General features: G+C 36.7%; 1 protein-coding gene across 5 annotated transcripts in view; it reads left to right on the forward strand.

The window, feature by feature from the left end:
* The window catches only part of EPHA3 (EPH receptor A3), a 411,826-nt gene that overhangs the window by 243,895 nt on the left and 143,358 nt on the right, over positions 1-24,573 (forward strand). The window lies entirely within an intron of this gene.

A 24,573-nucleotide genomic window follows, 5' to 3' on the forward strand; every position in this document is an offset into this window, starting at 1 on the left:
ATATTACTTGCATTCCAGACATCAGCATACTGCCATGACCCAGTCAGATTCAATTTGGGAAAATCTTGGATCATGTGAATATTTTATTATTGATTTTTTTAACATCATATTTTACAGTGAGGCCTGGTTATGAAGCACCATAATAACTTGAAGAGATATTTTAGAAACCCATGTTGTTGATGAATGGAAATCATTCTTTCTGTCGCAAAATGAAAGCTTCCTGGAATAAGATGTTAGGGTGTAATTTTGTACATTATTAGCAGCTATTAAGGAAGTTTCTCTTTTTAAGACGTCTCCATTTTTTGATTGGATGTTTGTGTTGGGGTTAGAGAGGAGTATGATGATAGTTTATTTAACTTGGTTATCCTGGCTTCTTTTCAAGTTCTTTCCATTTCAGACTATTTTTGATTAAGTAATTTGACTTCTTCTGAAAATCCTTCTATATTCCAGGTCCCCATTCTTTTGCACACAATAATCAGACAAAATATCTGATTTTGCACATGCGTGATCGGATGGCAGGCTGCTTTGATACAAGTGGGTTATGTTGATGGTGCCTGTGTGAGTGCTACATTGCTTCAGTTGTGTCTGACTCTTTGCGACCCCATGGACTGTTGCCCTCCAGGTTTCTCTGTCTGAGGGATTCTCCAGGCAAGAATACTGGAGTAAGTTGCCACACCCTTCTCCAGGGGATCTTCCTGACTAAGGGATTCAACCCACACCTCTTACATCTCCTGCATTGGCAGGTGGGTTCTTTAACACAAGCGTCACCTGGGAAGCCCAGTGTTGATGGTACCTATGGTTAAATACATTCTATATTCAGAGAAGAGCTTACATTCATCAAAAGCATAATTGTAGAAAATTTCAGTTATGGAAATGCTAAAGCGAATCTACTCACAATATGTAAATGAACAAAATGACACCACTGAAGACTAACAGAAAGCACAAAATTGCTATTAAGTAATGAGCTCTCTCGTATATATATTAGAAAAGATATAACACCTTACACAAAAGTTTATACTGTGTTTATTATATATAAGTAGTTTTGGGGAATTAGAATTAAATGTACACACATACATATATACACACAAATACTGGCATCTGTATCTTCCAAAAAGAATGACAAATACTGATGTTCCTTAGCCTCAAAGTTGCTCAATCCACACTTCTTTTCAAAAGCTTTTCATATTTTATTCAGAATATTTTACTCTTGCACATTCTTTTGCTGAAATTATCAAACCCTATTATCCATATTGGTCTTCCCTAGTGGCTCAGATGGCAGTGAATCTACCTGCAATACAGGAGACCTGGATTTGATCTCTGGGTCAGGAAGTTCCCCTGGAGAAGGGAATGGCTATCCACTCTGGTATTCTTGACTGGAGAATTCCATGGACAGAGGAGCCTAGTGGGCTACAGCCCATGGGGTCACAAAGAGCTGGACACAACTAAGTGACTAACACTTCCACTTTTTCATTATCCATATATCCCATTCATTACTCCCTATACCTCCTTCCCAGGATCATTTGCTCTTTCTCTGCGTTCTAAAATGTAGACATTTTTTCTAAATTTCTGTCCATAAATGTCATTTATCTTTCGTCTCTATTATTTTTTCCTATAGAATCTGAGAATTTTTGTGGGGAGAGGTTGAGAAGAGTGGAGGAAAGAAATTGAGAGCAGAGCTAATACTGTGGCATGTCATGAATACTATCTAGTATAAATACACACACATACACACACTACATATGCACATGCATGCATGCATGTATGTATGTATTAGAGTTGGTTTGTTTCAATAACATTAGCTATCAGTTTTGCATGGGGGAGTGTTATGATACCTAATATACAAAAATATATAGGATATAGCTCCTCTTCTCATTGAATTTTCCGTGTAATAAGGCTGAGAGCCCCACAAAGAGATAATGAAAGTATAATATATTAAGACTGAAGCATAAGCAGGTGTTAAAATTACAAACAGGAGAACTACATAGTCAATGCACCAGTCAGGATGATGAGAAAACCAAAATTTGTAGAGGCTAAGCACAATGGCGCTATTCATCAAAACCCCATCCAGAGGCCAGTACTTACCCCTAACTTGTTCTGTAGGGACACAGGCTTGTCCTTGTGTGAAAATGGGGGCCTCAGATTGTGTAAACTCATGCCATAAAATGTTGAAATAGCTTCTCTCTCTTTTAATGTTAAGCTGCCATGTGAATTCCCTGTTTAAAAAGATTGGCACCTTTTCAGTTGAGGCTCATGATGTAACACCTTGCTTTGGATATGCTACCTCTAAGTATCCATAGAAATGAATTTAAGAAATTCTTAGTTTGTCTCTACAAATAATAGTATACACACAGATATATGCAAAACATTTATAAACAGTAGTTTGTCCTATTATCATAAAAATAAGTATGGATTTAAGCAATGGCCGTGTTCAAAGTGTTAAGAATTCTGAACACTAGAAATTTCTGATATTGAAAGAACTGCATACTTCTTAGAAGGGTGAATGATTGTTTTATGTGGATTACTCTACTACTCATTTTGTTTGGTAATATTTAGTAGAACGGTAGGCATACATGCCTGTACAAAGAATTCAAATAGAAAATAAAGGGGAAATCAGATGCAAGTGCCAACTCCCTCCCACCGTGCCTGAGCCTTTCACTTCGTCTGGAGCAGTAGCGTTTCAGTGGCCTCCAGCTGTGGCCAGAATAGTGTTCATCTCCAGTCATTCCCTAGTGTCCCTAAGGTGTTTAATTTTCAAGTTAGAGTCAACATGGAGGAATGGAAGTTCAGCAAATGAAAGAGTAACGTGTGACAAGAAATGAGAGGTGACTACTAGGATGTTATCTTTGCTTTAGGGAAACATATTCTCCAATGTAATCATTAAAACATCTTGTGTAATCTTCTAATCCTGGGAGACCAATGCTGAACAGGCAAGGAAGTTGATTTATTCAAGGGTATGGGATTTTAAATAGAACAATCGTGTCAACTTTTCTAAAGCCATGGAGCTTCATAGCATGAGTTTTTAATGCTTGTTTCAACCTAATTATATGCTTATTTAGGATCATGATTAGCAAAAATTAGTTATTAGGTTACCAGTAATGAATAGATACAACATCACAGAATGTATTAGGAAGTCTTTTACAACTTCTGAAAAACCATTAATAGATTATTCAAATATAGTATTATTGACTAAAATTACTTTACTCATGCAGTAAGTAACAACCTATCTCAATGAAGAGTTACTGTAAATTTCTCTATAAAGTCAAATTTAAAGAGAAATTCCTAAAGCAGAATCAAAAGTTGGCTTAAAACTCAACATTCAGAAAACTAAGATCATGGCATCCAGTTCCATCACTTCATGGCAAATAGATGGGGAAACAATGGAAACAGTGACAGACTTTATTTTGGGGGGTTCCAAAATCACTGTAGATGGTGACTGCAGCCATGAAATTAAAAGACACTTGCTCCTTAGAAGAAAAGTTATGACCAACCTAGGCAGCATATTAAAAAGCAGAGACATTGCTTTGCCAACAAAGATCTGTCTAGTCAAAGCTATGTTTTTTCCAACAATCATGTATGGATGTGATAGTTGGACTATAAAGAAAACTGAATGCTGAAGAATTGATGCTTTTGAATTGTGGTGTTGGAGAAGACTCTGGAGAGTCCCTTGGACTACAAGGAGATCCAACCAGTCCATCCTAAAGGAAATCAGCCCCAAATATTCATTGAAAGGACTGATGCTGAAGCTGAAACTCCAATACTTTGGCCACCTGATAAGAAGGACTGACTCATTTGAAAAGACCCTGATGCTGGGAAAGATTGAAGGTGGGAGGAGAAGGGGACAACAGAGGATGAGATGGTTGGATGGCATCACCGACTCAATGGACATGAGTTTTAGTAAGCTCCGGGAGTTGGTGATGAACGGGGAGGCCTGGCGTGCTGCAATCCATGGGGTTGCAAAGAATCCAACACGACTGAGCAACTGAACTGAGCTAAACTGAACTGAGCTATTGAAAAGTCAATTTTGTACCAATAATAATTGATGGAGGAAGGAATAATAGACAATATAAATTTAGGAAGGAGTGTTTGTTTTATTTCTGTTTCTTTATGAGGAAGTTCCCACCACTGACTTGGTATATCAAACTGCTCCCAGCGTCCAGTATAGGAACATGTGAAATATATTGTCTTGTAAATATGTAAAATATATTGAGTGATTAATAAAATACATTATCAAAATTTCATACATTCCAGGTTAAATTGACCCAAGATAAATGCATCATTAGGGCTTCCCTGGTAACTCAGACAGTAAAGAATCTGCCTCCAATGCAAGAGACCCAGGTTCAACCCATGGGTCAGGAAGATCCATTGGAGTAGGAAATAGCAACTCACTCCAGTATTCTTGCCTGGAAAATTCCATGGACAGAGGAACCTGGCAGGCTACAGTCACGACTGAGCGATTAAAACATTCACTTTCACTTTTCAAATTTGTTATTGGTTCTATGCTATGAACACAGTGAAGTAGCACACGATTTGAAAGAAGACGTGGTAGTATGAAGTCCACCAACACCGACCACTGAGGTCTGGGACCAACCGTTGGATCTGGGACAAATTCCTTCAACATAAGACAGCATCCAGCTAGACAGGGCTGGTCAAGACTAGAACACAGGTTGATTACCTTCCAAACCAAGTCTGTTCTTCTTCATGAGTTGAATAAGGAAGTTGTACTCATAGCTGTACTTATAGTTCAAACTAAAATACTAAGTTAAAATAGGTAAATATTAATATAAAATTAGTTAAATTATTTGATGCTGTAAGAAATGTTCTGCAACCACTTTATTAAATGAGCAATTCCTTTTAATTTCTGTTATCCCATTAGAAGACCTATTGTATTTTATTCATTTATTAATTGCTTGATTGATTCTGAGGAATGTTTAATTTATTATCAAGTATGAGTAAACAGAAAGAGGTTAGAGAGAAACAGAAAGTAGTAACATAGAGCCTTGTAAATCAGCTTGGGCAAGGAAGCAGACTTAGAAGTTTATATACCATTAAATTTCTAAAGATTCAATTAATTAATGCCTTAACAGAAATATACTCTGTATTGTGCTAATTTTGAAAAAATCAAGAGAATTATAAAGAGTTAAAAAAGCATTCTGCAAATTATTAACTTCCTGAAGGAATATAATTTATGAGGCTGATCTGCTGATCCTGCTGCTGCTAAGTCACTTCAGTCGTGTCCGACTCTGTGCGACCCCATAGACGGCAGCCCACCAGGCTCCCCCGTCCCTGGGATTCTCCAGGCAAGAACACTGGAGTGGGTTGCCATTTCCTTCTCCATCTGCGGATCCTAGTGCTATGATATTTGGACATTAAAAGATGGCTTCCATTAATTTAAATCTATAATACTTTATACAGTGTGGAATTGAAGTATCTTATTTCTGAGTTTTCATTTGCCATGGAGTAAGTCAAGAATTTTGGTAAAATTATATAAATTCTGGCATAAACTGTTCAAGTGAATCTGCTTCATTGGAAAAGTACATGAGGGGAGAGGCAAACACAGTAACTGCACACACACACACACACACACACATGGAAAAAAAAAAAAAAAAAAACAGTGTTTACTTATTCAGGAGAGTTTCCTATTTGGCACCAGGGAATTATTCAAGTATCCATTGGATCTTTGGAAATAATTCTGTGATCACCTAAAAGAGCCTGCCAATTATTGCCATATGTGAATGTGGTTTTTGCAATCTGGACACTTATCCCCTAGGATTTGGACTAATAGCTCTAGCCTTTTACTTCTCATTAACTGTCAGAACAGCTATCAGACAGAGGAGACATTGGTCAATGCCAACATGATACAGATTTGGACAAGCGGCTGAAAGTTGAAAAGATCATATCACCTTAGTCTGTACTTACGAAGAAATGTCTCAGGAAAGCTAGAGTTTCAAAGTCAGATATGTTTTAAAACTCAGTAAAAGAAGGCTTCTTCAAGAAGTGAGGACAAGACGTGGAGGGAAGTCAGCCAAGTTTGTAAGTGTTTGCTAGTACATATGGCAGCCAAAAAAAATTGCTTAGTACTCGGGAGTAGAAGGAATGAATCTATATAAAGAAGCAAAGAGACTTTGAGTATAAAGTCAGAGGTAATTTTTCCAATTACCCATGAGGAGACCTATTCATCACCTTCCACTAGTACATACAAGGATTACAAAGTAGAGTGAAGGCAATAGTCATGTGTGATAGGATGGACTGGCATATTAACCAGGAACCAAGGACAAAACATCTCTCTGGTTTGTCTATATTAAATAAAAAATGTTATATAGACATGCTATATCTATGGAAATCTCCAGGGTCACAAAGAAATAGTTGAAAGTATTGGGAACAGAGAAGGACTGGCCAAGCATCTATGGATAATTTACTTCAGCTAAAGAGCACTGTGTTGTGATATGTTTTTGTGTATCCTCTGAAAAATTATAATTTTAACAGAGAAGGGTATTGCAGCAATATTCCAAAGAGAAACAAATACCTAATACATTTCCAAAAGTAGAAAATTAAGAAAAGACAGATAAGGTTTAATATTGTTCAAATATACTGAAAAATCTATTGATTTTTATCATAGATTTTAGAAATGTTTGTATACATTATGTAAATGTTTAATTACTTATATGTGTATATAGTAATATTAATTTCTAATATGTATTTGAAACATTATACTCTTATTTCATTCTTAGGAAATCTTGGTAGGTTTCTTTTACTATCCCTATTATGGACACAGAGAAACTGAGAAATGAAGAGGGTTTATACTAAAACTTGTTTAGCTGCACTAGATCATTAGATTGCACATACATGTTATGTCATATGATATTTGTCTTTCCCTGTCTAATTTAGGCGTCTTTTCTGAAGTGCATTAAATCTACTGCCAAAGTTTAGGGGAAGGTGCTATTTTGTTTCACTCTTGTTGATATCCTAAGTATTTACTCTTCAGTAGATATTTTGAAGAACTCCAAATGCAATGTAATTTTTTTTTTTACTGAAAATCACCTATATGATATTTAAAGTTGAATATTTTATTTTCCTAGGCTACCTAAGAATTCTTAATGTCTAATGGACTACTAAATCCCACAGAAAAGTAGAATTGCTTAGCCTTTTTCATTTTTGATTGGAAGCTATTAGGTTGGTACAAAAGTAAATGCAATTTCTGACCATGAATTTTAAATAATTATAACTAGGATCAAACACATCTTTATTAATAAAAATAGGAACCACTACAATCAACACATTTCTTGCCAATGAGAAATAAGATTGTTTATTCCTGTAGTGTAAAAGTCCATGCTTCAGGATTCCATGAAATCTTGGACAGCATTTTCTGCCTCCTGAGGGTTGTGAAAGCATTTTGCCTGTAAAAAGTTGTCAAGATGCTTGAAGAAGTGGTAGTTGGTTGGGGAGGGGTCAGGTGAATAATGGTGGATGAGGTAAAACTTCACAGCCCAATTCATTCAACGTTTGAAGCGCTGGTTGTACAACATGTGGTCGGGTGTTGTCATGGAGAAGAATTGGGCGCTTTCTATTGACCAATGCCAATTCTCAGGGGTTGTAGTCTACAGTGCACCTCATCAATTTGTTGAGCATACTACTCTGATGTAATGGTTTCACCAGGATTCAGAAAGCTGTAGTGAGTCAGACCGGCAACAGACCACCAGTGACCATGACCTTTTTTTGGTGTGAGTTTGGCGTTTGGAAGTGCTTTGAAGCTTCTTGGTCTAACCACTGAGCTGATCATTGCCAGTTGTGTAAAATCCACTTTTCACCACACGTCATAATCCAATCAAGAAATGGGGTTGTTGTTGCATAGAATAAGAGAAGATGACACTTCAAAACAATGATATTTTTTGATTTGCAGTCAGCTCATCAGGCATCAACTTATTGAGCTTTTTCACCTTTTCAGTTTGCTTCAAATGCTGAACAACCACAAAACAATCAAGTTGAGTTCTTTGGCAACTTCTCATGTAGTTGTAAGAGGATCAGCTTCAATGATTGCTCTCAGTTGGTTGTTGGCAACTTCCAATGGCCAGCCACTGCACTCCTCATCTTGAAGGATCTTGTCTCCTTTGCAAAATTTCTTGAACCACCACTGCATTGCACATTTGTTAGCAGTTCCAGGGCCAAATGTGTTGTTGATGTTGCAAGTTGTCTCCACTGTTTTAAGATCTATTTTGAACTCAAATTAAAAAAATCACTTAAATTTGTATTTTGTCTAACATCATTTCCATAGTCTGAAATAAATATAAAATAAACTGGAAGTAATAAGTCATTGGTTAAAAAAAAAAAGTGCATTAAAATGATTTATACCACAACCATATTTATTTAAGAATATATTCCCATATCAAATAACAAAATTCAATAATATAAAACTGCAATTACTTTGGCACCTACCTAAATATTTATAGTATGCTTTTCTGCCACTTCAAAATAAAGTTCCTTGTTTCAGCTGGTAACAAAGTAGAAAACCCATTCTATTCTAAGCAGGCAGATTCCTCTGCACAGAAATCTAGCTCACAAATACCTTTCCAGAAGACCTACAACAGTTAAACATTCTTTGTTCATTATGAATAGAATTTCCCTCCACTAGAGTCATTCATCTTGCTAGACATAGGCTTGCGATATTGTTGAAAAAAATTACTATTGGCAAACGGTTACTGCAAGAAAATGAGGTAATCAATTTTCCTTGTGCCCAGTAAGATCCATCTCATATTTTTACAGTCATAATATATAAATTTGCTATATTAATTTTAGGGTGATGGATCCATTGTCAGATTTTTATTTGTATTCACTTTTAAGCTATACAGGATGAGAAGACCATGGATACAAAAACACATATATCCGTGTCTAGCAGTCCCTCAGATTGGGGTATAATTTCTGGTTACAACATTTGAAATAGTGGGATAAGCAAGCCTCAATCATCACCTCAGGAAAAATAGATAATACCTGGCTCACATGATTTTTGTGAGTGCAGACGTGAAACACAAGTGCCATGCTAGACATGGAGGAGATTTTCAGTAAATGGTATTTATGATATCCCCTAGGGGTGAGGTGTTCTCTTCAGGTAATTAGATCTCGGGAAGGTAATGCAAACAGGTAATGCAATCTGCCTGGCTTTTCAAAGGCTACTAGGATAAGATATGCCTCAATATCCCGTTTCCTGCCCAGCCTCTCACCTCTCTAACCTCACATACAAGATCTAACCCCTAACTTTGCAGAGTATAAGACAAACAATCACCCTGAATGAATTTTCCAAGTCAATTAACAAAATGGTAAACAGTTATTCCTGTCCGACTCAATGTACGTGAGTTTGAGCAAACTCCGGGAGTTGGTGATGGACAGGGAGGCCTGGCGTGCTGCAGTCCATGGGGTCGCAAAGAGTCGGACACGACCGAGTGACTGAACTGAAACGGCTATTCCAGAGAGTAGATGGGATTTGTCATGATCTCTGCCCTGAAGAAATACTTGCAGAATGCATCCAGTGGTCTAAATTAGAGAAACACACACCTGCAGACATACACATTAGATGTGGCTATTCTAAGACAAAGACACACTCATTCCTTTTCCTCCCTCTCCCTCCTCTCTCCATCCTTTCTCTCTCTCTCTCTCTCCTCTCCTGCTACTCCAAGGGTAGCCACACTGAGTACAGACTACCAAATCTGAAGCTCTGTGAAATGACCGGAGTGATAAAAACACCAAACATTCTCCTACTGTCATTTTTCCTCCTTATATTCCAAACTCTTGTTTCCTAGTTATTTGCATTAAAAGAGTGATCTATGTTTGCCAATTATAAGCAATGTATTTTAAAAGTTCCTCTGTTTTCTCCCATTCTTTCTGCCCTTTAATTCTCTCCTCCTCTTAGATGGATTTAACCTTTTCAGTCCTTTTGTTGCAATGCATCTGTCTCCCAAGTTGAATGCAACATTCTAGGGTAATTGTCATAACTATGAAAAACTGTCCATCTGTATATTTAGAAATTAATCATTTTAAGGTAGTCAAGCCTGTTGCATTTTATTTTCATAACACCACTCAGTACTACTGTCTATTTTTGTGGGAACTGCCCATGAGACTCCTCTATTTACTTTGAGAAGTTTCTTTCCACCTTAATTGGTGGGGATAAAGAGATATTTTGTATTTTTGATATACAAATGTAAATAGTTGGATATTTGAAACTTTATAGAGACAAGTTTTTCTCTGAAAAACTTCATATTCTTATGCAAATAGGAAAAACATTTTTCCTGAATAGAATAGAATTAATTTTATAATATGCTTATAAATTAACTCAAATTTATAAACAAACTATTCTATACAATTATGAATGTTTGTGTCTTCTTTACAGTTTTAATGGGCTTCCCTGGTGGCTCAGACAGTCAAGTGTCTGCCTGCAATACAGAAGACCTGGGTTCAATCCCTGGGTTGGGAAGATCCCTGGGAGACGGAAATGGCAACCCACTCCAGTACTCTTGCCGGGAAAATTCCATGGACTGAGAAGCCTGATAGGCTACAGTCCATGGAGTCGCAAAGAGTCAGACACGACTGAGTGACTTCACTTTCACTTTCACTTTTTATAGTTTTAAAATCAGTGATTGGTTTCAGGTTTTTTGGAAGACCCATTCAGCTAATGATTTTGCTGATCCCGTGAGCATCTAATTTAATAGTTTCTATATTTTCATTTGAAATCCATCCTTACACATTGAGGAAGTGAGTTTCAGAATGGTTTGACTATAAATCCCCTTTCTATTTTGGAGCAAATATTTACCAAAAGCATAAAAATAAATTTTAAAAGACCCTAGATTTATATTTGTTTATTTTATTTTTTCCAAATCACCTTATAGATTGCTGTTAGTCATGAGCTAGATCAAAGCAATATTTAATGCTTTAAAATTGCAGACTTCTCCTAGTTGATAATATGTTGTGATCATAAAGTGAATGTTCAATGTATAAATGACACATTATAGGCTTATTTAAAATTTATTTTCTTTCTAACCAGAATATTATCAAGTAGTCATTTTCATAAATTTCAAACAATAAAATTGAAATAGAAAAATATTATAAGAATTGTTAAGGAATACATTTGAAAGTTGCAGAGGTATTTCCTCAGAATAGAAAATTACATTATTTCAAAATAAATTTGCCTGAAAAATAAAGCCTATTTAAAGATCTTTTTATTAAATACAACAATGTCATCATTCCTCAAATTTCTAGGTGGCTGTCTTCTTTGAGAGAGTCATTAGCAATATAACTAAGAGAGTAAATATTTTTTGCAATGTGTCTTGCAGTGTTCACAGAATTTTTCCCATCATTTATAGATTTTCATTTAAATCCTGGATTTTTTAAGTTGTGCTATTTTCCATGTAAATTTTCCCAAGTGGAGATATATTACTTGAGATCAAAAGTGTGAAATTAACATTAGTGGGGTTATCAACATTTGCAGTTAACCATAATTTTCCCCTAGGTTGCTTTAAGAGAGTGAAAGGAAAAAAAAGAAAATGAAACTCCTTGATCAGTAGAATAGAAGCAAGAGCTAATCAAAACTGTAAGGTGTGTATGGATGTGTGTGTGTGTGCAGGCAAAAGCAAAAAGAGTGGCAGAAAGTAATACAGATATGTAGATTTAGGTCTCACATGTAGTACATGTTTAGCTTTGCACTTTACATGATATACACCTATAGGTCAAAATATGCACACACAATATGTTCATTAACTAAAAAGTTTTGGGTTTTGTGTGTAAATGTGTAATGCTTATAATCCTACGACTTTAATATTTTTAAGTTTTTCATTGCTACTGCTACTGCTAAGTCACTTCAGTCGTGTCCGACTCTGTGTGACCCCAGAGACAGCAGCCCACCAGGCTCCCCCGTCCCTGGGACTCTCCAGGCAAAAACACTGGAGTGGGTTGCCATTTTATTCTCCAATGCATGAAAGTGAAAAGCACAAGGGAAGTCGCTCAGTCGTGTGCGACTCTTAGCGACCCCATGGACTGCAGCCTACCAGGCTCCTCCATCCATGGGATTTTCCAGGCAAAAGTACTGGAGTGGGATGCCATTGCCTTCTCCAAGTTTTTCATTAGATAAGTGATAATGTTAATAAAATATAAACATTAGAAGCAGGATTGCATCTATATTATATAATTCTGCTTTTTTTACCATTAAAATATTATGAGGCTCTATCTGAGGCTTAATGTGTCATAAACACATGAGAATAGCATAATTTCGATATGAAATTATAAAAACATAACCTGATTTAACCACCTTTCTAATTTGCAGTAGTTTGTTCTTTCTAATTTGCCATTATATTCTTTCTAATTTTTTTTTATATATCTTTGTGTAGATAAACATATACAAGCCTTAGTTGTTCTATGTACGTTCTTGTACAATAGATCTTTGGAAATAGAATTGAACGGTTTTCATGACTTGTACCTCAAACTCCTAATCCGGGTGACTACAGATCTATGATGGCAATTCTGTTCTTCTGAAATTGACTTATAAAGGTTGATATTGGACTGCTGACCTCTTCAAGCTCTGGCTGTAATTCCAATGAAGCCTGGAAAATGCTAATCCATAGTAGGGCTTATTTAGACAAGGAAGTGATTTATCTCCTCCAAAGTCCTTTCCTAGGAATGGTTTTCTTAGACATTCCAATGCTGTTCTGCTCTAAAGAAAATGTATGGCACTACTCTGAAAAGCTTTTCCAAGCTGTCTCTCAATGTATCCTGAATATAGATTTGTGCATTTTACTTTCACCACAGTAACATCCCATAAAAGTGATTTTCTCTTTCATTCTCTGCCTCTGTCACTATCTGTCTCTGTCTCCTCTCTCTCTCTTTCCCTCTCCCTCCCTCCCTGTGTTTAGAATGTACCTGCTCATAACATACATATTCCCATGAATTTGTACATTTTATTAATGGGTCTCATTCTCTGGGCATTGACAAGAAAGAAAAACTCAACTAGTGCTACTCCTAAAGCACACAGTTCTTCCTTGTAAGTAGAAGACAACTGAAAAGCTGGTAAAACACAGCTCCCTTAGGACCAGAGTCTCCTAGCATTCTCTTTGTAGTTTACATGCATTTAGAACATATTTCAGTGTTACTGGCACCTGTCTGGCTAAATTTGATGGAACAACAACAAACACAATAAAGTCTTGTTACTAAGCCATCTCTGAGCCACACTAGATTGTGATTGATTCTGTTGTGTTTAATGGTATGGTGGCATTTTGCCTTAGGCTTTATTATTGAACAGTGGAGGGGACAGAAGAAGGAAACACTTGATCACTTTGTAAATGCTGCACATTGCAGGGTTTAATGACTGAACATAGCCACTTCCAGTGTATTGAAATGCCTCCGCCTTGCCTCGAAGCATTGTACCTCTATTCAAATGGCAAAGAATAGAGTTCCTGTAAGATTGTGGAGTGCAGCTCATTTTGGGAATAAACAGTTGCTTTGACCTTGTACTGGCAAATAGACCCTGTCAGGCCTGGAATTGCAAGGCCAGGAAATCATCTGTTTAGTCAGTGTTGGTTCTGGTCATTAGTTTGTGTTTATGGCTGGGAATTGATAATATAGTCCTGTGTGTACAGAGCTCAGGTCTGAATACTAAAAGGACCCTATTTACCAACAGCTTTATTTTTTAATTTAAAGTTAATTCAAATTGAAATGAGCCTTTTAACCCTTAATTAGGACCATGTTTTCTCTTAAAAGTCAACCACATTAGTCAACTGCAGACAAAATTCACTTTGCAATTGAAAAGCTACTTTCTTTTAACAGTAGCCACCATGGTTTACTAAATGCATTTGTTTTCCTTTCACTATGCAACTTCACCCATTCTCTGTATCAGCATAACTCAAACCCATCAATTACATCTTAGAGGGAAAGTGTGCTATGTGCTTTGGGAATGAGGCCAAGATTCTATCTGGAAGGTTCTTTTAATGATTATTATTCATTGTATAGCTAGTACTCATAATACTCCCTATTTCACACTTTTTTAAAATTCTTTTCCAAAGCTGGTAGTTTATTTTACCCCACTACTGACCCATAGTATTCAGTTCCTTTTTTATTGTTACCTCTTTAAAAATACAGAATCAGCAGATTTCCAAAATATTTCTAATTCATCTATTACAAATTGGTATTATTTTGGCTTCCTTTTATTATTATATTGATATTTTTAGTACTTCTCAATAGAAAATTAGCATTTGGCAAGAACATCATTTTTGTTTCACTGTGGCCCATCCTGGTTTTTTTTTTTTTTTTCCAGTAAGTTTTGGGGTTTGCTTGGCAAATAAACTTGCTTACTCTCACTATCTGGGCACTTAAAATAGAGGAACTAAAAGCTAGATTAACAAGAAAAAGTCAAATAAAACCTCACTGCAGACAAATAGAAATAAAATATCTGTTTTAAACTGTATTTTCAGTATCATGCTAGTTTTCTTTACTGTTAAAAGAGAAAAAAAATCACATCTTCTTACATTTTAAAAAATTAAAAATAATTAATTACAATATTTTAATTTTTAAATGTATTCCTATAAGATTTCCCAGCTTCTCAATATTCTACTCAATCTAAAATATACATAAGAGGAAGAGCATAATGAAATGTAGTTTTATTATGCTATTGAGTAAGATTAAAATACAATAACAGGGAATTATTTGCTTGGCAGTGAATTTATCTTTCAATCTATCCAATCATGAAATCCACATGCGCTTTGAATACATAATACTCTGATACAGATAAAACACTTTCAGGGCAAAAACCTGTCATTTCTTGATTCAAATGTATTTTTTTTTAATCAGAAAAGAACCTCTATCTTTTATATTTTGTTGCCCTATGTGATTTTGTAATTTCAATAGCTAATTTTAATACTTAAAGCAGGAATGAAAGTGAAGACACTTTTTGAAAGCTTATAGTGACTGAAGAGAAGATTTAGCTTTGCAATCAGGGACTAAGCTTAATCACTCAGAGCTTTTGTATGATAGAAGTTTTATTACAGTGGAAAAGGACCAGAGAGAGCTTCTGACATAGATATCAGAAGGGGGATGGAGAGTGCCCCACTGGATAGTCTAATTAAGAACTTACATAATTTTACCAGACCCACTCACAATATACATCTTAAATTAACGAGATTAGAACTAACAATAGAAAGGTCTTATCAGACCCATTCCCACAACATATGTTTCAAGAAAAGATTAATCAGTTCAGTTCATTTCAGTCGCTCAGTTGTGTCCCACTCTTTGCAACCCCATGAACTTCAACACGCCAGGCCTTCCTGTCCATCACCAACTCCTGGAGTTTACTCAAACTCATGTCCATTGAGTCAGTAATCCCATCCAACCATCTCACCCTCTGTCATTCCCTTCTCCTTCCGCCTTCAATCTTTGCTAGCATCAGGGTCTTTTCAAATGAGTCACTTCTTTGCATCAGGTGGCCAAAGGAGTGGAGCTTTAGCTTCAGCATCAGTCCTTCCAGTGAATATTCAGGACTGATGTCCTTTAGGATGGACTGGTTGGATCTCCTTGCAGTCCAAGGGACTCTCAAGGGTCTTCTCCAACACCACAGTTCAAAAGCATCAATTCTTCTGTGCTTAACTTTCTTTATGGTCCAACTCTCACAACTACACATAACTACTGGAAAAATCATAGCCTTGACTAGATGGACACTTGTTTCCAAAGTAATGTCTCTGCTTTTTAATTTGCTGTCTAGGTTGGTCATAATTTTTCTTCCAAGGTGTAAGCATCTTTTAATTTCAGGGCTACAGTGACCATCTGCAGTGATTTTGGAGCCCCAAAAAATAAAGTCTGTCACTGTTTCCCCATCTATTTGCCATGAAGTGATGGAAACAGATGCCATGATCTTAGTTTTCAGAATGTTGAGCTTTAAGCCAACTTTTTCACTCTCCTCTTTCACTTTCATCAAGAGACTCTTTAGTTCTTCTTCACTTTCTGCCATAAGGGTGGCATCATCTGCATATCTGAGGTTATTTATATTTCTCCTGGCAATCTTGATGCCAACTTGTGCTTCCTTCAGCCCAGCATTTCTCATAATATGCTCTGCATATAAGTTAAACAAACAGGGTGACAATATACAGCCTTGAGGTACTCCTTTCCTTATTTGGAACCAGTCTATTGTTCCATGTCCAGTTCTAACTGTTGCTTCCTGACCTGCATACAGATTTCTCAGGGGGAAGGTCAGGTGTTGTGATATTCCTATTCTCTTTCAGAATTTTCCACAGTTTGTGGTGATCCACACAGTCAAAGGCTTTGGTATAGTCAATAAAGCAGAAATAGATGTTTTTCTGGAACTCTCTTGCTTTTTAGATGATCCAGCAGATGTTGGCAATTTGATCGCTGGTTCCTCTGCCTTTTCTAAAACAAGCTTGAACATCTGGAAGTTCACAGTTCATATACTGTTGAAGCCTGGCTTGGAGAATTTTGAGCATTACTTTACTAGTATGTGAGATGAGTGACACTAGTCAGAAGGTTCTTGTTAAGAAGGAGAAACATGTCCTGTAGCAAGATGCATTGTTATTATATAATCATTAGTACAGAGCTTAAACAAGAGTCCACAATGCAGTACTTGGATGCAATCTCAAAAACAACAGAATGATCTTTGTTCGTTTCCAAGGTAAACCATTCAATATCACAGTAATGCAAATCTATGCCCTAACCAGTAATGCTGAAGAAGCTGAAGTTGAAAGGTTCTATGAAGACCTACAAGACCTTCCAGAACTAACACCCCAAAAGATGTCCTTTTAATCATAGGGGACTGGAATGCAAAAGTAGGAAGTCAAGAAATACCTGGAGTAACAGGCAAATTTGGCCTTGGACTACAAAATGAAGCAGGACAAAGGCTAATAGGAGTTTTGCCAAGGAACACACTGGTCATAGCAAACACCCTCTTCTAACAACACACGAGAAGACTCTACACATGGACATCACCAGGTGGTCAATACCAAAATCATATTGATTATATTCTTTGCAGCCGAAGATGGGGAAGCTCTATAGAGTCAGAAAAAACAAGACTGGGAGCTAACTGAGGCTCAGATCATGAACTCCTTATTGCCAAATTCAGACTTAAATTAAAGAAAGTACGGAAAACCACTAGACCATTCAGATATGACCTAAATCAAATCCCTTATAATTATACAGTGGAAGTGACAAATAGATTCAAGGGATTAGATCTGATATAGTGCATGAAGAACCATGGATGGAGATTCATGACATTGTACAAGAAGCAGTGATAAAGACTATACTCAAGAAAAAGAAATGCAAAAAGGCAAAATGGTTGTCTGAGAAGGCCTAACAAACAGCTGAGAAAAGAAAAGAAACCACAGGCAAAGGAGAAAAGGAAAGATGTACCCATTTGAATGCAACCAAAGAAAAGCAAGGAGAGATAAGAAAGCCTTCCTCAGTGAACAATGCAAAGAAATAGAGGAAAATAGTAGAATGGGAAAGACTAGAGATCTCTTCAAGAAAATCAGAGATACCAAGGGAAATTTTTATGAAAAGATGGGCATGATAAAGAACAGAAACAGTATGGACCTGACAGAAGCAGAAGATATTAAGAGGTGGCAAGAATACACAGAAGAACTGTACAAAAAAGATCTTAATGACCCAGATAATCACGATGGTGTGATCACTCACCTAGAGCCAGACATCCTGCAGTCAGAAGTCAAATGGGTCTTAAGGAGCATCACTATGAACAAAGCTAGTGGAGGTGATGGAATTTCAGTTGACATATTTTGAATCCTACAATATGATGCTGTGAACATGCTGCACTCAATATGTCATCAAATTTGGAAAACTCAGCAGTGGCCACAGGATTCGAAAAGAGAACTAAGATCATGGCATCTGATCCCATCACTTCATGACAAATAGATTGGGAAACAATGGAAAGAGTGACAGAGATTATTTTGGGGGGTTCCCAAATCACTGCAGATGGTGACTGCAGCCATGAAATTAAAAGACACTTGCTTGCTCTGCTCCTTGGAAGAAAAGCTATGGCCAACCTAGACAGCACATTATAAAGCAGAGACATTACTTTGCCAACAAAGGTCCATCTAGTTAAAGCTAGTTTTTCCACTAGTCGTGTATAGATGTGAGAGTTAGACTATAAAGAAAGCAGAGCCCCAAAGAATTGATGCTTTTGAACTGTGGTGTTGGAGAAGATTCTTGAGAGTCTCTTGGACTGCATGGAAATCCAACCAGTCAATCCTAAAGGAAATCAGTCCTGAATATTCACTGGAAGGACTGTTGCTGAAGCTGAAAGTCCAATACTTTGGCCATCTTATGGGAAGAACTGACTCATTGGTAAAGACCTCTGATGCTGGGAAAGATTGAAGGCAGCAGAAGGGGATGACAGGATGAGATGGTTGGGTGGTATCTCCGATTCAACGGACATGAGTTTTAGTAAGCTCTGCAAGTTGGTGATGACAGGGAAGCCTGGCGTGCTGAAATCTATGGGGTCGCACAGAGTTTGACACAACTGAGCAATTGAACTGAACAAAGCTTAAAGAAAAACATACCCTTGAGCAAGTCTGTTGTTTTGTTGCCTAATCATTAGTCTGGGCTTAAAGAAAGTTAGTCTTAAAGACTGTTATAACAACTCAGAGTTTAAGAAAAAACTTCTTATGTGACGAAGACAAAGCAATGTAGAAAAAGAGTTTGTCCTTTTCTCCTCCTAGACCCCTTGGCCCTGGACCCGTTCCAGAGCCCGTTCCTTGAGGGCCCCAGAATCCTTATTAACCCTGCCCGTTCCAGACCCCTTGGCCCTGGACCCGTTCCAGAGCCCGTTCCTTGAGGGCCCCAGAATCCTTATTAACCTACCTAAGAATTAACTCTTTCACTTTGTTCTATTTTTTTTTTTCTACCTAGGAAGTTCTAGGAATCCTACAAATTTTGGTATGTGAAGTATTAACCTTGTAAAGTGTCTCGCCTGAAGAGTTTTTAGAAGATAGTTAATACCCATAATTTGATAATTAAAGAAATTGAAGTCCAGAGAGGACAATTGTTTGCAAGTTAATTATTTACTTAAAAATGCATTTCACCAACAGCTATACACTAGCTAGACACTATACGCTATACATATACAGCTATGCGTATACAGCTATATGTATATGCTATACGTATACAGCTATATGCTAGCTAGATAGGCAATACGCTAGACACTGAGCATTTAAAATGAGTAGTAAATCGCTCTTGTCTACATATTGCTCAGAGTCTAACACGGGAACAGATAATAAATTACTAAAGATGGAATTTCCAACTTATTTTAGAAGAGGAAGTGACCATCCCAACTACCTCATCAAAATTGGAGATGCCTGGTTGGTAACTTTGAGATAATACCTATTGAAAAAAAAGACTAGATTAAAACCTACATTTCCTCTTTCCCAGTCTAGTGGTCTTACTGAAAGATTGCTGAAAAGACCTTGAAGTGTTGGGATATAAAGGCATAAAATCAGGGAGTTTCTTGGTGAAAATAACTTAAAAATGTTGTGTTGCAAAGTGTCTTAGCACTTACACTCTAATTCTCAAGTGAGAAGACCTGTTTCTAAAACAATAGTGCCACGTGGAATTAATAGGTCTCCTTTTAAAGCTAGGATTGTGAATTTTATCACTGTGACTGGACACAATAGAGTGTCTAGGTCATCTTAGGAGATCAATACATGTTTGTTTTTAGAAAGTGAATAAATGAAATCCAAACATTATGTGAACAAGTCTGATTCCTGGTAAATCCATCATGATATCCAGTAGGATTTGAGGAGGTGCTACCTCCCATTTTTAATGATTAATTTAGTTTCATGGATCATCCTACTTTGCTTCATCAAAGCCAAGGGTTCCTGCCCACAATTACCTAGTTCAAAAATTTCCATTACAACAAGGACATCAAACATCTTTGGGACAGGAAAAAAAGAAGGTCAGCAGTTTGCCTCAACTTAAAAGATCTTACACTGTTTAATCACTCTTTGGTTTTTTACTACCCTGAGGCAGAAATCTATGAATAATTTTACCCGTGTTTGCCTAACAAGAACATGTACTACTGGGTTATCTGAGGAAAAATGTAAATCAGGTTTCTGTCATTTTGGCAGCAGGCTTTGAATATGTGTATTTCCACTTCAGTTAAGTGTTACTTTAGTAGCTGGCCAACACAGAGAAGGCCTTAACTATACCACAGAAGTTTTTATTTTTTACTTTTTTAAATTTAAAACTTAAAGTTGGATAAATCTGACTTCATATTAATTTTTTACCATAATTTACCATTAGTGTGTGTACTCTGTTCTTTGATATTATGTAATAAGTTGACCAAGATGTCCTTTAAATAAGAAAGGTAAATAAAACACACTAACATATCTCCTTTCTTCTTTCCACTTCTTATTTCTACGTGGTGGCTCAGTGGTAAGGAATCTGCCTGCGATGCAAGAGACACAGGTTCTTTCCTGGATTAGGAAGATCCCCTGGAGAAGGAAATGGCAACCCACTCTTGTATCCTTGCCTCGGAAACCCCATGGACAGAGGAGCCTGGCGAGCTACAGTCTGTGGGTTGCAAAGAATCAGACAAAACTTAGTGACTAAACCACAACTCTCACCACCACTTCTTACCTGGGTTTTATTTTTTTGAATACTGAACCTTCTCAGTTTCTAAAGTAATACATAGTGGGAGAAATGTGCACATCATTGCAATAGCGATTTTACATTCGAGGAAAAGAAGGAGATACTTTTAAATTACTATCATTGTTTTCCCTACCATAAGCAAAGATAATAAAACATAAGTATTCATCCCCTTTAGAGGTAATTTCAAATTTTTCCATGAGGATTTAAGAATGAAGAAGGTTTATTAGAAAGATTGGTATTCAAGCACAAGTTGATTTGTTACAAGGGAGGGAAAAAGTTTGAAGTAAGTATACTATGTAAAGAATTTCCCCTTATATATTTAAAGATAATGGTTCTTACCAGTATAATAATTTTATTAGTGAATATAAACTTTTCAGTCATACTCTCAAATTTGCTGAACAACCTGAGTGAAGGATTTAGAGATTCTGTTTGTATCAAGAAAAGGAAAATTTAATTGTATGCCTCCCACATATTGTGGGTCACCATGTTCTTAAAGTTGGCAGTCAACATCTGCCCTTTCATCAAAAGCACAATTGCTCATCTGCCCATAGTAATGTTACACTTCAATTAGACAGAAAATCCTGGAGAACAAGAGAACATCAGCCTTTCTAAACTGAGGTCTTACTAACACTATATGACAAAAGACTTGCATTTGTTTAACTAAATGTTTTGCATTATATTTTTTAGATGAGTGTTCTCCAATGTCATACCACCAAGCCTAAATTGATCAGAAAATAATTTGCTTTAATGAATGATTTACATAAAATTAAAAGCAGATTTCTCTTGCTTGTTCAGACTATCATTGAATTTCTTTTATATTTTGGGCATGCTATTATTTCTGTTTGCGCTTCATTTGTTTATTCTGTAAAATAAGATTAATATCTACCTTGATTATTTCAATAGAAATGTTGTGTGATTCAACTGAGATGGTACATTTGAAAGTTCTTCATAAAGAGAAAAAGTGTCTACATTTAGGTTGTTACTGTAGAACCTATCTTTGTACTCAGGATAGAGTTATCATTCAATGAATACCTGTAAATAGATGATTAAGTCCTATCACCTATTAAATCCAGATAGCTACCAAGTTCCAGAAGATGCAGAGTAGAGTCTGTTCCTTACTGTGCCACCAAATATCCTGGATTTTCAGATGTAAAACACAGAGACTGACCATTGTGCTTTCTTAGGATCTTTTTAGTTCCATTAAGCTATGATTCCAGAGAAGGCAATGGAACCCCACTCCAATACTCTTGCCTGGAAAATCCCATGGACGGAGGAGCCTGGTAGGCTGTAGTCCATGAGGTTGTTAAGAATCAGACATGACTGAGCGACTTCACTTTCACTTTCCACTTTCATGCATTGGAGAAGGAAATGGCAACCCACTCCAGTGTTCTTGCCTGGAGAATCCCAGGGTTGGGGGAGCCTGGTGGGCTGCCGTCCATGGGGTCACATGACTGAGGCGACCTAGCAGCAGTAGCAGCAAGCTATGATTCTGTGTAATTAATACATCTCAACTGAATTCTTTTTGTCTTTTTTATCATTTACTTATGCTTTCTGCTGCAAGAAAAAGAAAACTTGACCGTAGTGACAACAAACAGGGTGTTACTTTTCAGACATTATAAGAAATCTTGAGTTGGTGCTTGCTTGGTCAGCAAAAGCAGTGTATACATCTCCCTAAGTTTCTTGGCCTATAACTTAGTGTCTCCTGTAACCATTATGCCCATAATCAAATCTAAAATAATGTAGATTGAGTGGTTTCAGTGCATCTGAATCATCTTGCTAGAAAAGAAACTGAAAGCTTTCATTAGATTTCTGTTTGTATCTCTTTAGCCATCTTTTTGGCCATAACTTTGGCCATCCACCCCAATTTGCAATGAAATCTGAGTTAGGGAGTATTTGGCAGAATGCAGTTCTGAACAAAATCAGGATTCTATTAACAAGCAGAAACAGGATTGGGATACTGAGTACCTAACCAACAGTGCCCACCATGTTCCTCTACTTAAGAGTTTATCTTTTCATGTTGATCCATTTGTGTATTTAATCATGCTACTTATAGGCCAACTCCTACTATCTTTTCATAATCTTTCTCAAATGGGATTTCTTCTGTGTATTTCTTCCAACAGCTCAATCAGAATGAAATACTTGCTGCAGGTGGCCTGTGTTCTGTACATTTCTGTTACCTGCTTTCACATAGCAAAGGCATTTTGGGGATGGACAAAATTAGGGATATTAATATCTTCAAGACTAAGAAGGAGCCCGGACAAAAGTTGATGACTGACAGATATTTGTTAAACTGCATTGGCTCAGATGGTAAAGCATCTACCTGCAATTCAAGAGTCCTAGGTTTCATCCCTGGGGTGGGAATATCCCCTGGACAAAGAAATGGCACCCCAGTCCAGGATTCTTGCCTGGAGAATTCCATGGACAGAGGAACCTGGTGAGCTACAGTCCATGGGGTCACAAAGAGTCAGACGCGACTGAGCAACTAACACATATTACCTACCCTACTTTTACTGTTCTCATCTCCAAGGTTATTATTTACTCAAAATTAGATCAAGTCTGGTTATTAGCTCAAGTTATATTCTTAACTTTTAGGCTAATAACTAGCTACTTTCAATACTACCAGAAATTCCGTGTTGTGCTGCTGTAGCTAACAAGTGGTTATATGACTGTCTTGTCTTTTCTTTAAGTATCATATACATAGCCATTTATAATATTAACAAAAAATGATTGAGTGTTTTGAATACCTTTATGCTAAATGTTGTAAAAACCATAAAAGACTCAAACAAAAACAAAGAGATAAATTTACAAGCAAACAAAATAACAAAGTACCTTGAAACACTGCAACTTAATCTTTTAGAGACTCAGCAATGCCCTCTTGCAAATTCAAAGGCACTCAGTGATGAGCTAAATTGAAACCAGAAGTTAAATGCATAATTTGTTTATACTTTATATCATTTCCCCCTGAGGCAATATGACACAAGATATGCGGGGACCTTCCTAATCAGTGTTTAAGGACAATGTTCAAAGTTTAAAATCCTAATCTAGGTTTGGTTATGGCTTCTTTTGTGGTTCAGCTGGTAAAGAATCTGCCTGCAATGTGGGAGACCTGGGTTTGATCCCTGGATTGGGAAGATCCCCTGGAGAAGGGAAAGGCTACCCACTCCAGTATTCTGGCCTGGAGAATCCCATGGACTATACAGTCCATGGGATCGCAAAGGGTTGGACACGACTGAGCAACTTTCACTTCACATACTCAAGTTTGGTTAGGGCAATAGAATTTGAGTGGCTCTCAATATAGAACCAAAAGTTATTCAATTTAATGTAATATGATTCTTAGTAGGAATTTGAAATCCATAACACTAGATTAATGATTATTGTCATTTTGTTGTTTGTTGTTTAATTGCTAAGTCATGTCTGACCCCGTGGACTGTAGCCCGCCAGGCTCCTCTGTCCATGGGATTCTCCAAGCAAGAATACTGGAGTAGGTTGCCATTTCCTCTCCAGAGGATTTTCTCTACCCAAGGACTATTATTTTAAGTTAATCTAATTTTTTGCCTTGTCAATGTATTTTCCTCAGCAGTGCTATCTCCCAAGAAGTGTTCAATAGGAAGATACACTATTATACAGTGCGTTATCTTTCGATATGCATTTAGTGATTATAAAAGTTAAAATTTATTCTTACAGGTTTTATTTAAATGTAAATAACCTCTTATTCACAATATGAAGTTGATATTAACAATTTGGAATTCAATCATAATAATAGTCTATAGGGTCTATTCTCTAAGTGCTTTAAGCCATCAAATCTTAACAGTGTAGCTTTGAAATTGAGTTTTAGAGACTTAAGAAATTACTGGCTTCCAAAGATAATCTAGAAGAAATTAAAGCTAAAGATCCTGAATTTCTTCTTCAAAGAAATATCAAGGGATTTTTGTTAAGATTTTC

The sequence above is a fragment of the Bubalus bubalis genome, chromosome 1 (assembly GCF_019923935.1).
Source record: "Bubalus bubalis isolate 160015118507 breed Murrah chromosome 1, NDDB_SH_1, whole genome shotgun sequence".
NCBI lineage: Eukaryota > Metazoa > Chordata > Mammalia > Artiodactyla > Bovidae > Bubalus > Bubalus bubalis.